This window comes from Rhipicephalus sanguineus, chromosome 5, assembly GCF_013339695.2.
Source record: "Rhipicephalus sanguineus isolate Rsan-2018 chromosome 5, BIME_Rsan_1.4, whole genome shotgun sequence".
In the NCBI taxonomy this organism is placed as follows: Eukaryota; Metazoa; Arthropoda; class Arachnida; order Ixodida; family Ixodidae; genus Rhipicephalus; species Rhipicephalus sanguineus.
In genome coordinates, this window is record NC_051180.1 from 120740603 (window position 1) to 120758621 (window position 18019).

Below are 18019 nucleotides of genomic sequence, written 5' to 3' on the forward strand. Positions count from 1 at the left end.
TATACTGATTCTTATGACAGAGAGATCAGCCATGGGTTTTATTCATTCGCAGTGTAAGGCGACTTCTGCAGCAGCCGCCAGCACTCGCAAAAATCATGAATTCCTATCCATTAGCCCAATTCATTAATGCACCATTCGGTTATCAAACCAACAAGTTCTCATAAAAACCGTAGTATTAATGAATCTGCGCACATTGCCTGAAAAGCAGAACTTTTATCCCACAAAGCAAGTCAAGACTTCGTTGTGTGCGTAAGGTGATGTGCCATTGACATGTGGAAAGTTTCAAACAGCTTCGTGTTAACCATACTGCCATGGTCGCAATATTACAGGCCAAATACCTTGGTCATAGAGGTGCCATGTCTTGTCAAGCTGAGATTGAGGAAGCTGACATACTGACACAGGCAGCAGTCTTCCCATGGACTAGCAAGCTACGTTTCAGGATCATGTGCTGTGCTTTCAGAAAGCCAAGACATTGAGTGAGATGCCAGAGTGCTGCACTCCAGCTGTTAAGATACTCGGGCAGCACACGACATCACATGAAGGTCCATGTTAGTGCATTTCTTTCCGCATGTCTTTTGGCGTGTTTTGGAAGAGCACATATAGTGTGCACTGGGATTCACAGTATAAAGTTGAGACCACTAATTGCGATGGCACCTCAACAATGACAGCTCTAGTTGGACGTCCGTTACATATATGCAGACGCAGGGTGCCATTGGAAATAGTTCGTACATTGCGTGCTGTTTCTGCGGACGCCCAACTCATCATAAATTACCATCATTCTCGTCTTAGGCTTACAAAAAAGCATCAGGTGCCTCATGAAACGCGAACATGGACTGTCGATTTAATGTGGCCGCGTCGCCGCCGTCAACACCAGTGATGCGAAAAATCAACAAGTGTCGTACCTGGTGTCTTCGAATATCCTAAGATTACTCCTACCATATTTAGTTTCATTTCGTGCTGCGTGGTTCTCTGCGGTTTCTCGACCTTTTTTGTTATTCTTCATGCTTGAGCCCATATGTTAAAACTGGAGGTTGCAACACTGGTATAAATTTTCTTTTCGGTAGAGCGGCCGTTTGCCTGTCAGGAACTGATAATGCTGGCCGTAAGTGCTACAGCCGAAATTTAGGCATCGGTAGATTTCCCTGTCATGAGACGGCTCCCCGTGTAACAGTTGAACGAGGTATGCAACTACAAGAGTTGGTTGCCAGTGGCATATTATGTGCCTTTTGCCAAGTTATTACTTATTATTTCTGTATGCAGCGCATTCGCTTCACCCTTACTTTTATGCTGTCTAGCTTTATGTCATAAGCCTTTTTTTTAATCCATCGCCGTCACTGCTGAAGAGCCGTAAGTCATTCCCAAATATTAGGTTGGTTAGAGACGCTCCCTTAACTTCATTGCTGTTCCTTCCCTGTCCAGTTTAAATATTTCTTCAAAACATGCCGTGAACAGCGTTGGGTATGTCGTGTCTACCGTCTAATGCCTTAATTTCCTTGTTAACAAGCGGTGCAGTTGTGAAGGTTTTGTAGGCGTTAGCTAGACTATTCGTACACGTTTCAAATACTCCGTGGGGACGTAACCCTCTAGGACTGCTGTTATATCTGCTGAGTTGAAAGCCTTTTATTAGTCTACAAAAGATATAAAAAGTGGCTTGCTGTGTGGGCTGTTTACCCTAGGCATAGATTAATTGTACGCTGCAGCATTCTGTAGAACGTTTTTACAGGCGTTATCCGCATGGCGTCTTTCTTGTAGCATTCGTAAGCTTAAAATTAAAGAAATCCAGATTCTGTAAGTTCGGGTGTGTAGCGCATTGCCTAACGCACCTGCCTTCGGACTAGCGGGGCACGGCTTCAAATCCTGCCCGCCAAACAGACTTATTTTGTTTCATACATCTATTTCTTTCATCCCCTGGGTGTTAATGTTCGCCCACAGAAAAATGTACAACACCCTAGCTATATACGGCGTCACTGTGAAATTACGTGAAACGAAGTCATGTATTCCAAAAAATAGTTCTTATGATAACTATAAAAATTCTTCATCCTACTAATATATTGAAATAACATACTGCTACACTAATTTATCCACATAGCTGAAAGCACAGTATTTCAAGTTTATATAAAACACGTTAGTGGAGCACACATATTTCTACATTCTGCACACGCTATAATAATCATGTAAAGGGTATCATTAAATATACCTAGGGGTGTAGAATTTTTTGGGATATCATATGCTTCCATAGATAGACATACTCTTATTTTTTGCTGTTGAGGCCTTAAACTTAATGAGTGCTCTCTTGGCTGTTTTACTGATGCAAGAAAGTCAGTTTCACCGCAAGGACGAAGTAATGAATGCGATAGCAGAAAATTGTAATGTTATACGAAGTGAGGCTGGCAGCTAACTCTTTTGATCCAATCTAGCATAACTATACAAAACGCACGTGGAAGGGGGTATACGCACCCCCCGTTGATGGCTTCCAAGATAGCGCTCGTGCCAACGATCGCCACCGCGCTCTTAGAATAAAAGTTCAAGGTTGCTGCTCGAGCGACAACATGCCCCCTACCCTTTGCGTCTCTTCATGCTCGTTCAAAATGGGCGGGCAGTTGCCTCTCTGCTCCGACGGCAGGCCTCCCGAGTGGGGTGATGGGCCCGAGCGACGGAGATGGGCCAGCTCGTTTATCTCTGGTTCAGCAGCGTTCGTCGCCCTCGCTCGCGCACTTTTACCCGCTGTAGAACATACGATGCACGGATGAATGTTCTCAACTCGCTCTTTATTTGGGACATGGCGACGACGGCGACGACAACGGCGACGGCGACGGCAAAAACCCATCCAGGGTGTCCATATAATTGCTATCGCAACAAAATGTTTGCCGTGTAGTTTGGCAGACATCTGCTTGCTGCCAAGGGCAAGTTTATCTGTTTAATGCCCACAAGGTATGATATTGGTCTGACTCTAATGTGCTTTCCAGCTTTGTTTTGTCATCACATGACGTGTTGCTACACCTTGCCGTGCATCGTGAGCTCCCGCAATTTTTTTAACTATCGGTTACACTGAAGCTCTGGAAAAGCTTTTCAACAATTCCTTAGAGCCAGGTTTCTTGCATTGGTTGCGCAAGTTCGCTTGCCTGGTCTTGATTATAGCTAAATAATTGACAGTGCGTTTCGCGTAAGCTTAGGCATACCAAAATCTTCAGAGCGCAAAGTCATTTTCACCACTCCTTAATGGTTGATGTTAGTGTCACCCACAAACCAGAGTGTCAGGAATTATTACCTTTGGCCAGGGCTGGGCAGTATCGCGATGCAAGAGTATCGCGATAGTATTTCAGAGATACTTTTGAGTATCTCTATTTCTGTATTCAGATACATTTGAAAAATGTATTTGTATCTCAGTAGTGAAATACATTTACGATGTAGCGCCTGTACCGCGATACTATGCAGGACACGGGTATCTCGTTACATTGTTTTTTTTTTGTGTCGGAAATGAGTTGAGGCGTGTTTCCAATGGGGGAATGGCGTTTTTTTTCTTTTATGTGCCAAGACAAGCAAAGGCGCGCCTCAGGCCGCCGACAGATAGGGCGGCGATGGTTTCCCCTCAAGCACAGAATGGTCCATGTGGTAAAGCGCGCGACGCCGCAGACGGCAGAATCGCGGGGGCAGTGTTGTCGGCCTCTGCCGACGAAAGTCGCTGTCTCTCAAGGTCAGTGCAGCACGCCTAATTTTTTTTCGGGTGGCAAGCCATTACTTCGCGACCCCCCGCGCGGATACCGCCTTGGAACAGGCTTTGCAATGCTTCGCATGCGTTCAGTTCTCAAAGCAGCGGCACTTCCAAAAGCAGTTCCCGTAGTCGCGGCGGAAGTGACTAGAAGATGGCTATCTTTGACGCGCTTTCAGCCACCTCTCCAACGTTAGGGTGAGTTCCTAATTGATTGCATGCGTGAAACGGTCTTTTGTGGTAGCAGGCTCCCCCACCGCCGGAGCCGACTTCGCCTGTTGCGGCTTTCTGAAATGGGTGCTGGTAGCGTCGGTGGTGGTGACAGCTTCAATGATGCCGACAGGGTCAGACGGCTGAGGATTCCGAAGATGGGGACAGGATTCGGATTCTGAACAGTCAGAACAACCCAAGTGAGGGAGAAAGTGTTTCGGTATCTAGATGACGCGAGAAGAGATATCGCCACGCTGCAGGGCAATCCGTATATGAAGGCGATATTTATTCACTATAACACGAATTTGTGCTCGCCTTCAGCGGTAGACTTTTTTTCTTTCGTGAGCTGAACCGACGCTGTTAGAAGACAGCCTATTTCAGAAGCCTGCCCAGCAACATTCTCAGCAAAGCAGACCTTCAAAATAAATGTGTGCTTTTTCTCAATTCACTGGTGTTCATTAGTGATTCGAGTGATTTGCTTAAAGTGTGCTATTTCTAGCATAGCTTAGTTTGTTCGCCAAGCATGTCGATTTCGGTGTCATCTCCTTGTTACTGTTGCTGTGAAATGGTGCATTTTTATTGCAATTAATATTTGTAATTATGTCATTATTACTAATTATGTACTTTGTCCACCCCCTCCACTGCAATGTCTTAATGGCGCTGAGGGTACTGTAATAAATAAATAAATGACCTGAACTTTAGATGCGCTGTAACTTTAATTACAACATTATGCTGCACTAATAAGTGTCTTTGCGTAGTATTAGCATCCTTCAAATAAAAAAGAGTATTCCAGTATCTGTATCGCTGTAACTGTATTCCGGAATACTTTTTTCGTCTTATTGCAAAAGTATCTAATATCCCGTTACGTTAAAGGCAAATGTATCTCAGTATCTGTATTTTAGGCTTCCAGTTCATGTATTTCGATATCTGTATTCCGGAATACTTTTCTGAGTATCTCTGCCCAGCCCTGCCTTTGGCCAAAATTTGTTCCTATATGAACATAGTGACCACGCGTTACTCGCCCTTTCATAATATTGTCATCTCCGAATGAACTGATAAGGCCTAATGATTAGAAAAACGTATCTTTACGTCTGCAAAAGCTTATAATTGTGTAAAGGTAGTCTTTGACATGTTAAGTGATATCCATGCATTTGTGAGTGCGCCCATTTTAACAGAGAACAAATTTTTTTTGCAGAATGAAAGCCTACGCTTGCAGGGAAAGCCAACTTTGGGCCGTAAACTTCCTCAAATGTATTAAGAGCGCGGGCCTCTTTTATGACCTAGAGATTGCCTTCCGGGTTTCTGATTGGCGAGGTTTCAATGTGACTAAAGATATACACATAGAAAAACATGAATGCAATATGATTATTGACTTGCCATTTCAGCTCGCTGCGCTTACTTATATCACACTATTGTCGTTTCTATTGATGAAGCATTCGCTATTAAGGAAATGCGATAGAGTTCGTAAAAATTTTGTTCTGTGTGGTATAGGCATCGTGGTCGGAGTACACTCTTGTTATACGCCGTCAAATTACCGGAACTGAAATACGTGGTAGACTGCTAAGTGGAGAAATGTGGACGTCTAGCGCATATTATATTACTCAACAGAATATAGCGTTACTAGCGTATTCCCAGATAACGTGTGGGCTTCGATTGATAGATAATCCGCACTTTTTTGTACTTGTGTTTTCCTTTCGATTCTTCTTTATTTAAGTAGCGTGCTTAACAATGCTTTGATAAATCATGTTTATGAGGAAATTCACTGGGTACTTCCTTTTGCAGGTGACGCTTTGTCAAGCCTTGGGATTGGAAGGAAGCTTCTTAATAGACGAAGTTGGCGTTACGTTCGGCCTAGAGATTTTCTGTTCGCTCTTTTACACTACCATCGTTTTCAGCGGTTTGTGAATCAGAATGAAAGAAATATATGGTGCGAGTTCAGAACTCAGTCGACTTCCATCAGTACTCATGCACAAACAAAACCCATTACAGCGGGTTCATAAAGTACTGATAATTATTTCTTTTTACTTTTGCTTTCTGTCTGATATTTTCCCAAAGGATTGCAACCTTGCTAATTTGAGACATGAGAAGTAGACGTTACATAGCGCATACAGTCTACTGCTGCCTTGATAAATTAAGGTGTGAATAAGGACCAGCTAGGAGAGCTATCACGTTAACCGAATGTAGCTGCTATGAACGGATCAAAATGGCAGGCTCGCTGACGACCACGGCGTGATCCGGATGTTTTCTTTACAATGCAAGATCTAACCTACACAGCAAGTGCTACGCTGTGCAAAATTGTGTAGACTATGAAAAAAATATGCTAGAAAACACCACCAAAATAAACATATGATTTATATTTCACTCAGACAAACAACATCATTGGGCAATTGTAACGATATACAAGTGTTAGAAGGGCTAATCAAAACTGCTGAGTAAATAATTTACATAGAAGTGCAACCCTCCTGCATCGCTGAATTCCATCACGGGAAAATGTACACGAAATACACAGACATGCTTTATGGAGCAAATACCACACTCGAAGGCTACGTACGTTACAAAAACATAAACCGTGGTGAGTGCTGAAATTCCCCGTATATTGCTTTTTGATAGTCTCCTTATTTTGCAAGATCACATCCTAAGCCCAGCCACCGGCATGTCAATCCGATTGACATGCAACTTCCGGCTCATCTTTCTCCGTAGTTGCATTCATTATGTGTGTGAACCTTTTGTAATTAGAAAATGTTGTCGTTTTCACTTTACTAATGTTTTATGCGAGCTTAAGGCAAACAACTGAAATGCTATCTTCACTGAAACTAGCTTTCACTATCAACTTGGTTTTCTTCTTCAGATCGTGGTAAAACATATCGTAAGTACACGAGCTGTGCTGAGCTCAATCTGAAACACAACACCATCGTTCGCAACGATTTTATTAAGTTGATATTCAGAGATAAGCTTAATAAGCATTTTGATATTGCGTAGATATTTACAAGTTAATAAAAATGGCCTGATTTCCGGATAGTTAGTAATTTTTGCGGGGGCGGGGGTCCTTGAAAATATGAGAGAAAATTCTCGTTTATCCACTATTTTACCAAGGTTGTTTTTAGTACAAAAATGGAATACAATACGCTGAAAGCGTATTCACGAGGGCGCAAGCGCCGTTAAGAGACAATGCAGCATGCTTTTCCCGACAGATTGTTTGAGCCATGTTTCATGCATATTCGTTAGCCTGTTTCTACCGCAGCTTTACAGCCGGCGCGCTAAGCCACTGCACCGAATTCTACAGGCATCTGATCATTTATTTTGGGGAATTTAGATTTTGAAATTTTATATTTTAAAAACTTGGGCAGATTCAACGTACCGTGGTAATCGATGTAATGCGAAGCATATGGCGAGAAGGTGACTGGGGCGTAATTTCTTACAATTAATGACATGTTGCACAATGACGCCAAAGATAGGCGCGAATGGTATATGCAGACACATATGCTGAACACTCGCACATGTGTCATATAACCAGTTTTTTGCAGTTGCGTAACGATACCAACAGCAACATAGGTATTACTAACACCAGACGTGGTACGCCGATATGTAGTGCTTCTACTTGTCCGTTATGATGGAGAGCGCCCGCACGTTTCACGAACCCATGTCCATGGGTGGAAGGGGCTCTTGACCGTTCTCGCGAAGATGGCGGAGAACGCAATGTCTTTGTTATTGTGAGTGATCTGCGAAACGCAGACCTCGCCGATTCCGCATCTTGTCTCCGTGTGTTCGGTGCCTGGCGGCCCGCGAAGTGCGATGCGATCTACGTTGAGGTTCCGCATCGCTGTGCTCTTACATGTGCCCACGCCGCTGCACCTGCAATGAAGCCGCTTGCTGTGGACGACACATTGGAATCCCGTGATTTCAGTGGGCTTTTCGGTCCATGTTTCAGAAAGTGCTAACACGCCAATTTCTGTGAGCAGAGCGTCTTTTTCGAGGTCGTGTATGTGCGCGTGCACAGATTGTATGTTGAAAGCAGTGAGGGCAAGGTGATTGTTGCGGTTTTGGCACCGAATTAAGGTGGTAGCTCGGTCAAGGCAATGTCTAGAAGTCTGTTTGATAGCCGGGTCATGCCGTGGACAGACTCTGTCGATATAGCCGGTGACATGTCGGAACCTGAAGCCACCTTTTGCGTTGTTGTTGAGGTATAGGCCGTCGAGGCTGGCAGTCCTGGAAAGTGCTACGCAGACCAACTGCCAATGGCGCTTATCGTATCCGAAGACTACCTGGGCGTATGGGGCCCTTTGCGACTTATCGATAGTTATGGCGTTTGCTTGCGCAAGGGAAAACTGTTCCCTCTCGCAGAATATATTTTCCTGGCGTATTTCGTGGTTTTTGTGGTTTGCAGTCCCACAGGAACTCACTTCAAATTTATTGAGGGTGTGTGGTAGTGATGTGCTTCGTCCTGGCTGGGACGACGATGCCTACCGTGAACGTTGGAAATTCAAGCTAGAGTAACAACAGGTTGGCGCGTTGATCACGCTCGATGTACCACAACGTGCCCATGTTTTCATTACGAGGCAGTGGCTTACGTCGATGCTGGCCGTGGTCATGTACGGCTTGCCAATGCTCAGGTAAGTTAGGGACGGCGGGCTACCCATGAAGCTTGCGCTCATGTTGGCCACCTTCATCAGGGCATCCCTGTGTAGCTGTTCGTTCTTATAGCCAGTTATATTACCGCATGTGCGGTGACATAACACGTAGTCCGCAGCGTCGAGGCAACGTGTGTTATAGCGGTCGATGTACACATTCTTGTAGTACTATAGCTGTATGACGCCAGGGCACTTAGCGGCGGCTTCTTCGCGTGTCACAAAGCGGCTGTCAATCAATCAAACGTCATCCGCAGCCGGCATGAGGCTATCGCCCAGCCTCATATGAAATGAAGAGAACACTGAGTCGTTCTGGCTGACCATGTGAACGACTGGATGGCAGTCGAGCGTCTTCCAGGGGTGTTCTAGCTTCAGCTCCTTCACTTGTCTTGCGTTTGAATGTGTATGTTCGACGTTAATGTGGCAATGATAGAGAAATGATAGAGACGGTTGATCAACTGTGGCACACACCCACATAACATGAACTGTGGCGTGCGGGTATGTGCCAAACGTGACTGAGGGGGAGGATTCCATGACGTACGCGACAGGCGTTTAGCTTTATTCATTTCATGACCAGTGAATCGCGTACGTCATACACGGATTTCCTGCTATGCGACCTTTGGTAATTAATATACAAGGTATGGAGACGACCAGGAGAGCAGGAGAGCACAGAGACGTAGGCGACTAGATAGATAGATAGATAGATAGATAGATAGATAGATAGATAGATAGATAGATAGATAGATAGATAGATAGATAGATAGATAGATAGATAGATAGATAGATAGATAGATAGATAGATAGATAGATAGATAGATAGATAGATAGATAGATAGATAGATAGATAGATAGATAGATAGATAGATAGATAGATAGATAGATAGATAGATAGATAGATAGATAGATAGATAGATAGATAGATAGATAGATAGATAGATAGATAGATAGATAGATAGAAACGGCCAAAGTGCTTGAGGTTCGCTAAGAAAGGCTTCGCATTTAGTAAACTGGCGAACCGCCTAAGAAATTGCCGAAAACAGACTTCGTGCTGTGTTTACGATAATATTTCTTGCCGCCTTCATTTAGGCCCTACGACTTACCTCTAAAAAAAGGATAACGCACTGAGCTCACCAATACCCCACGTGTTAGTAGGCAGTGCATTTCGGTCCACCTTAAATCAAACCCACGAAGTTCAGTGAGATGTGTCTAGAATTTGCTCACAGTTTTGATTTTAGCCTAGCTGCCCTATAGCCTTTCCGTGGATAAACGTAGTCGCTCGAGAATGCAAGCTGCCTATTATTAAACTGGCAGCTACAATATTGTAATGGTTTATCCTTCGGTCACATGATTGAAAGGCAGAAATTATTAACACACTGAAAGCAGTAGATTACGAAAACGAGACCATCGTCTCATCTTTCTTACAATTATTTTTTATATTACAACCAATGGCTGCGCTTACGGGGATACGAATTTTCTAGAACCGCATATCGATTTTCAAGTGCACCGCGCTCGTGTGTACCGCGCTAATTGGCTAAGAATGCGAGTCGCATGAATGTGCCAGGAGAGATTTGTTCGAACACTAGTAAGTCCCGTCACGCTGTGCATCTTAACGCGTGTTCATGGTATCGATGTCTAAATAAAATTACGGTTACATGTAGAATACCTTGCAGCGTGCAATCTACGCACGTCAAAAAATATGTAATGTGAAGCTCTGGAAGTCCTTGTCCACATGCCTAAATTGTGGGTTTCCGCCTTTGCTACGGATCACACATTATTTCACGATGACATCGTCCACTCTGAACGGCAAAGCGAACTTCCTGCAAATAGATACCGGCTTACTTGAAAACAAAAAATAAAAAACGCCAGGCCTGCGAGGCAAGCGCAACACAGTCACAGCGAAATCTGGAAGAGCGGCGTTTCTAGAGCCCGTTGTAAACTCTCCTGGTGCTACTAATAGAAGTACACTAGCAATGTACCCTCTACGACATAAATCATTGTTCTTGTGTGGTTGGGAAGCAGCCACTACGCTATTATTCTTCATTCTGCGGAGATGCGAGATACCAGCTACACATCTGTAAGGCATTATGTGCACTGTAATGATGCGGTGGCTGATGACAATCAAAAATTATAGCTGAACCCTTTAGAATGGCTTGGAAGCTTTAAACGACCCACTAGTTGCGCAATTTGCATTGCGTGACGCCCGGTCGCTATTTCGCCCCCCACCACGCTATGTAACATATGTTAACATGAGAATGAGAGAGAGGGAAAGAACTTTATTGAGTCCCTGAGGAAATGGATCATGGGGGCCTTATGAGCTTCCTTGGAAACCAATACAAGCGCACTTTCGAGCAACCCACTACGTACAAATCATAATTTTTGTGAAGTAGGGAAGCAGCCACTATGCCATTTTTCGTCCTTATGTGGAGAAGCGTGGCACCCGCTAAACACATCTAAGGCGTTATGTGCACTTTGTTGATGCTGTGGCTGATGTCGATGAAAAACTATGGCAGAGCCCCTAGTAATGAGTTGGAAGCATTAAATTGTTAGAATTGTTATTTTACTCTTCTACTACGATATATTACACGTGTTAATGTGGTTTCTTCCCGAAATGAAGGGTGTAGAGGGCCTTTGTGCAAAGATGTTTCAAGCACTGCCACGGCTCAGTGGCACTATACTGGGCTCCCCAGCAGAGGTCATAGGTTCGAACCCCGCTTCATCTTGGATAGTTTTTGTTACTTCATTTTCTTGCTTATTTCGTGCGATAGCGGTTACGGCCACCGCAGGCGGGCAACTACGACTCCAAAAACGGCCGTTGTTGGGTTCGCATAAAAGCCTTTGCTGTAAAACGTTTCTGCCACATGCGAAATATGTTATTAAGGTGCTGCCTCAAGCTAGAAAATTCACTAGTCATTCGCATGATTAATGCAACATTGATAACGACCATAAACTGCTCCCTGACAACCGCGTGGGACAAAGATCAACATGAGCATTATTGCCAGGTGACAATCTGTTTATAAAACTTACCATTTGAGCAAATTGTAAGTTGCTCGTACGAAATACTTATTTCAGGCTTCCGCATTTGTAGCATTTGTGTAGTATTGTGCTTAACCTTTACTAGACCACTCAAACGCAGCAAGTTCTGGAGTACTCCACATTCCCCCAGCCCCATCCATATTTTTCCTACCCCTGCTGTAGCACCGATCAGATAAACAAATTTTGCAATGATCAGCCATCATCTTTTCTGTGATTATGGTCGAGGGCCTAAGCGTAACCTTAAACTATATCACTTATTGTCATAAACAGAAGGTTCGCTTTCGCACTGCTTTGTGTTATATATAACGCGACGCAGGACTGGGAGACGTTGCATATATTGGAGCATCAAATGTATCTACATACCCCATTTGTTATATGCGCTTACGTTTTTCTACGTATCTGCTTTACACGATCAGTGTCGCAGAGAACCAAGGAATATAGATACCCCAAAATATAAAACCTAATATAACCAGAACACTTAAAGGTTATTGTTAGTCCTAAATTCACCCCTGGTTACATAGCGGTTGGCCTTTACCTTTTTTGCAGATATGTAGACAGTGAACAATAGAAATCTGCCGGGCAGGACGCTGAAATATTAGATTCTAAAATGCAGTTCTTTGGAATTCCGAATATTAGATATTTGTAAGCATTATTGGCATATGTTTGGTACACCTCCTGGTTAGAGTGACACCAGGTTTTTAGCTTAAGTTACGGGAGGATAAAGAAGCTTCCAGAGGTGGGCACTTGAGACTATAGCAGAAAAAACAGTGACGCCATAAGCTCTCTTATTTTAAACGCTGAGTTGGCAACAAGCCTACGCTAGCAGACCCGCAGGTGCTGCAAGAGTTTTAAAGCAACTATTATATATATATATATATATATATATATATATATATATATATATATATATTGTGAGCACAATATTCACAACATGCTTCCTTCATTCTCTTCACCTGGATGTAATCATCATCGCTGTGAGCGTCATCTTCGTTCTGAGCGTTGGTCAGGCGGCTCTGGTGAATAAAAGGCGTCGAGACCACGACTGTGCTGCGGTCTTTCAAAGTGGTGGAGGCTGCTTTCGATCCCCAAGTCCTCTACGGCATCGAGTTCCCCTGGAGCTTCGTTCGGGTCGCCGCTTGCTCCGCCTATCCGCTGTCATGGCCCAAGACACGCTGCCTGGTCCATCCGGCATCCCCGCCCAGCCACCCGCCCCAGCATATACCGTCACCGCCCGGCAGCGGGACCCACCTATCTTCTCCGGTCTCCCACGCGACGATGTCGAAGTATGGCTGAAGGAGTACGACATGACAAGTGTGTATAACAACTGGGACAATCCTCAAAAACTTCGCCACGTCGCATTCTATCTGTCCGACGTAGCGAAAACGTGGTTTTTTAACCACGAGGACATCTTCGCTGATTGGCCTACCTTCGCTCAGCAAATCCGGAGAATTTTTGGGACACCCAACATTCATTCTGAAGTCTCGAAGAGAAAGCTCGACGGCCGCGTACAACACCCAGGGGAGACGTACACTTCGTACATCGAAGACGTCCTTGCCCTTTGCCGCCGCGTGGACTCGGCTATGACGGAGGCTGATCGTGTTCGACACATCCTCAAAGGGATAGGCCACGTCGCGTTCAACGCTCTGGCCGTCAAAAACCCCAGCACCGTCGAGGATGTCATCACGACTTGCCAGCATCTTGACGAACTACAAGCCATCCGTTTGCACCCAGACGCCTGTGACAGCCGACCTTCTTCGGATGCGGATTTGCGTACGCTGATTCGCACTCTGATTCGCGAAGAGCTTCAAGCGCAAGGACTGTCCTGTCCGCCCGCCCCTCAGCCTCACTCCTCGGCTACTAGCCTGCGCGACATCATCAAAGAGGAGCTGTCCTCAATGGCTTGCGCTATCACGCCTGACACTCCGACGCCACCAACTCCGCCCGCGACGTATGCGCAAATCGCGGCCATGCAACCTGCTTTGGTTCAGCGCGTGCATCCTGTGCCTGCTCAGACCAACTTAGCAGCATTTGCACCACGTTCACCTGTCCCACCTGCTCCTGCATTTTACACCCCCTGGCGCTCATCTCGCCCAATATGTTATTATTGTGGCATTCGAGGCCACATCTCACGGTTTTGTCGCAAGCGCCAGCAGGACGAACGCCGCGGCTACGATGTTTACGAAAGGGATTCGACGTCCTCTCCTAACCAGTACGAGCGCCGCGCTCCAACACGTTCCTTCTCCCCGTCCTCTCCTCCCGACGCACCTCGAACCTACCTTCCAGGACGCCGCCGCTCCCCTTCTCCTCTGCGCCGCTCAACATCGCCTCTACAGCCGGTCACCCATGCCTCTGAATACCGCTCGGAAAACTAGGTGGTGCAGTTTTTGGAGGGAAAGCTGCATCGCTCGGACAAACACCAAAACCTCCAGAGGGCCCGGCCAATTTGTTATTAGTGTATGCTGAAGGGGTGCCTATTCAAGCATTGGTGGACACGGGAGCTGCTATTTCTGTTATTCATGCGGATTTGTGTCGTCGTCTACGTAAGGTTACTACACCTTATACTGGCACTTCCTTACGTAGCGCAAACGACGTTACGATACGGCCGTCAGCACAGTGCACCGTTCGTGTTTTTATTGATGGGATCCGGCACCATATTCAATTCGCCGTATTGACTTCCTGTGCTTATATGCTAATTTTGGGATGGGACTTTCTTTCTGGTGCTTCCGCCTTCATCTCTTGTCGACAACGCCTCGTACACATGCGAGAGACTGATGATACCGACGAGGAATCTTGGTCACGCCACCGTTTACGAACCGTCCAAGATTCCGTGGTGCCACCTGGCCACCAACAAGTACTCACGGTTGCTTCAGATATCATTGACCACGGTGATGTTCTAGTCGCTCCATCAGCCCGTTGTCTCTCCAAGGGAATTGCAATAGCGTCGAGTCTTCTTCGCTTCACCAACGGCACCGCCTGTCTCGCTGTACTCAACGTCACGAATGAGCCGATTCTTCTTCCTAAAGGCTCTGTTGTCGTTTGCGGCGTGGACACGCAACCTCTCTCTGTGGTGGCTACGAATACTGATGCGGCGCAACCACGCTCACTTACAGATACTAGTCCTGATACAGCTCTCGCCAATGCAATCAGCACGGATCTAACTCCGCCGCAAGCAGATGAGCTACTAGCGCTGTTGTCGAAGCATAAATCTTCCTTCGACATACATTCCCCTATTCTAGGACAGACTTCGGTGACAGCTCATCGCATACACACTGATGGAACTTCAATTGTCCGCCGCCGACCATACCGTGTATCTACTAGCGAACGCGAGATCATCGACAAGCACGTTACCGATATGCTCAAGCAAAATATCATCCGCCCCTCCGCAAGCCCTTGGTCCTCACCTGTCGTTCTCGTGCGCAAGAAAGACGGCTCGGTGCGATTCTGCGTTGATTACCGTGCCTTGAACAAAATAACCAGAAAAGACGTATATCCCTTGCCTCGCATTGATGATGCCTTAGATTCGTTGCAAGGAGCGGAATATTTTTCAAGCCTTGACCTGCGCTCCGGTTACTGGCAAATTCCCATGCACGAGGATGATAAGGAGAAAACTGCCTTTGCCACACCTGACGGGCTTTACGAATTTAACGTCATGCCTTTTGGGCTCTGCAATGCGCCAGCAACCTTTGAACGAATGATGGACACTGTACTGCGGGGCCTTAAGTGGAAGACATGCTTATGTTACCTTGACGACGTAGTCATATTTTCTTCAACATTCGAACAACACTTGCAGCGCTTAGACGAAGTTCTGACGTGTTTCGCAGCTGCTGGTCTCCAGCTGAATACCAAAAAGTGCCACTTTGCAAGCAAAACCATTAAAGTACTAGGACATCTCGTCAGCAAAGACGGAATTCGGCCTGACCCCGACAAGATTGCCGCTGTTCTTCGCTTCCCCACGCCTCACCGTTCCAAAGAGCTCCGTAGCTTTCTTGGCCTCGCCTCTTACTTCCGGCGCTTCATACGCGACTTCGCCACCATTGCCGCGCCGCTTCACCAACTCCTTTCCTCGGGAACTTCATACGTATGGTCGGACGAGTGCCAAATGGCTTTTGACACGTTGAAAGGTGCCCTCACGTCTGAGCCAGTGCTTTGTCATTTCGATGACACCGCGCCCACTCTCCTCCATACTGATGCCAGCGGTCATGGTGTCGGCGCTGTTCTTTTGCAACGACACGAAAGTTCGGGAGAACGTGTGATCGCATACGCAAGTCGGACCCTGACATCTGCCGAGAAAAACTACACGATCACTGAGCAGGAGTGTCTCGCCGTTGTCTGGGCCATTCAGAAATTTCGACCTTATCTCTACGGCCGCCACTTTACCGTTGTGACAGACCACCACGCTCTGTGCTGGCTGTCGACGTTAAAGAATTTGTCTGGACGTCTCGGTCGCTGGATACTTCGTCTTCAAGAATATCAATTTGACGTCACGTACAAATCCGGCAAGAAACATAACGATGCAGATGCCCTCAGCCGTTGTCCATTACCTCCATCGTCAGACATAACCGGCCTGTCGCCATCCGCGAGCGACCCCGTCAACGTGTCTTCGGCAGTTCTTTCACTCGCCGCTCTCAATGTGCTTCCTTCGTTCCGCAACGAGACGTTTGCGTCTCACCAACGCAGCGACGCTTACTGCCACTCCATTATGCAACGCCTTCACGGCTCTTCGCGTCCTCCTAACGCCCGCGCCCGTCGCCAGTTGCAGAACTTCAAGATTGAGAACTCAATCCTGTACCGCTATATCTTCCACCCCGAAGGACAGCGTTGGGTTCCCGTCGCTCCTCGCTCACTCAGAGCACAGATATTGACAGCATTTCACGACGACCCCAAGGCTGGTCATCTCGGCTTTCACAAGACCTATGAACGCATCCGCAGTCGCTTTGCTTGGCCTGGACTCTCCACCTGCGTAGCACGATACGTTGCTTCATGCTCGCTCTGCCAGCGCCGCAAACGACCCACTTCATCTCCCGCGGGACCCCTACAACCTCTTCCATGTCCTGACGCTCCATTCGAGGTCATTGGGATCGATCTCTACGGACCACTGCCAGTATCAGCAAGCGGTAAGCGATGGATTGTCACTGCAGTAGACCACTTGACAAGGTACGCCGAAACAGCTGCACTCCCTTCCGGATCAGCGGAGGACATTGCCACCTTCTTCTTGGAAGCTATATTTCTGCGACATGGCGCGCCGCGTGTGCTTTTGAGTGACCGCGGCAAGGCCTTTCTGTCGAAACTACTCGAGGACGTTCTTCACGCATGTAACACCATCCATAAGACGACTTCCAGCTACCATCCCCAGACTAATGGCCTCACAGAGCGCTTTCATCGAACTCTCTCCGATATGATCTCCATGTATATCAACGCCGACCACACAAACTGGGATACCATCTTGCCATTCGTGACCTTCGCGTACAATACCGCTACGCAGCGCACCACGGGCTACTCACCCTTCTTCCTTGTCTACGGCCGTCAACCGACATCTCCACTAGACGTCTCTTTTTTTGATGTCCCCGTGGGGTCGTCGGCGTCGTCGAGCGAGCACTTAATCTCTCGCCTTGCCGCTTCTCGCCACCGCGCCCGCCTCAATACCGAGGCGAGTCAACAGGATAGGAAGGCTCGCTACGATGACTTTCACCGCGTCGTTCACTTCAATCCCGGAGATGAAGTATTGCTGTCGACCCCTACGCGAGTTCCTGGCCTATGTGATAAGTTTCAGCCACGTTTTATCGGCCCCTATGCTATCGTCAAGCAAACTTCTCCCGTGAACTATCGGGTAACTCCCGTTGTCATGCCTTCCGACAGCCGTTGCCGCGGCACAGAGGTTGTCCACGTTTCCCGCTTAAAACCATTCCTACGACGTACACAACCGTCATAAACAGCGGCCACGTTGGCCGCTTCCGCGCGAGGGGGAAATTAGTGTGAGCACAATATTCACAACATGCTTCCTTCATTCTCTTCACCTGGATGGAATCATCATCGCTGTGAGCGTCATCTTCGTTCTGAGCGTTGGTCAGGCGGCTCTGGTGAATAAAAGGCGTCGAGACCACGACTGTGCTGCGGTCTTTCAATATATATATATATATATATCCGCTGTTCTTATTCCCCCTTCTTCCGCCTCGTCTTGCCGTAGCCGAGCGCGCGTTCGCGCCCCAGCGGCGCTGTCTTCCTTAAACTCAGCCACGACTGCGACGTAGCATGACGAGCTGCCGAAACATATCTGGTGGGCGAAATTCACTGCTCCTTGGCGGTCTTTGCAGATATCGGTTCAGCTGCGACTGGGTGTGTTGCAGTGTACATGTTTCTGGCGGTCGGCACTGGCTATTGAGGGAAGGTCGTAGCTGCCACTGTCGCTTCTCTCGTCGCATTTTTTGACGCACTGTAGGAGGTT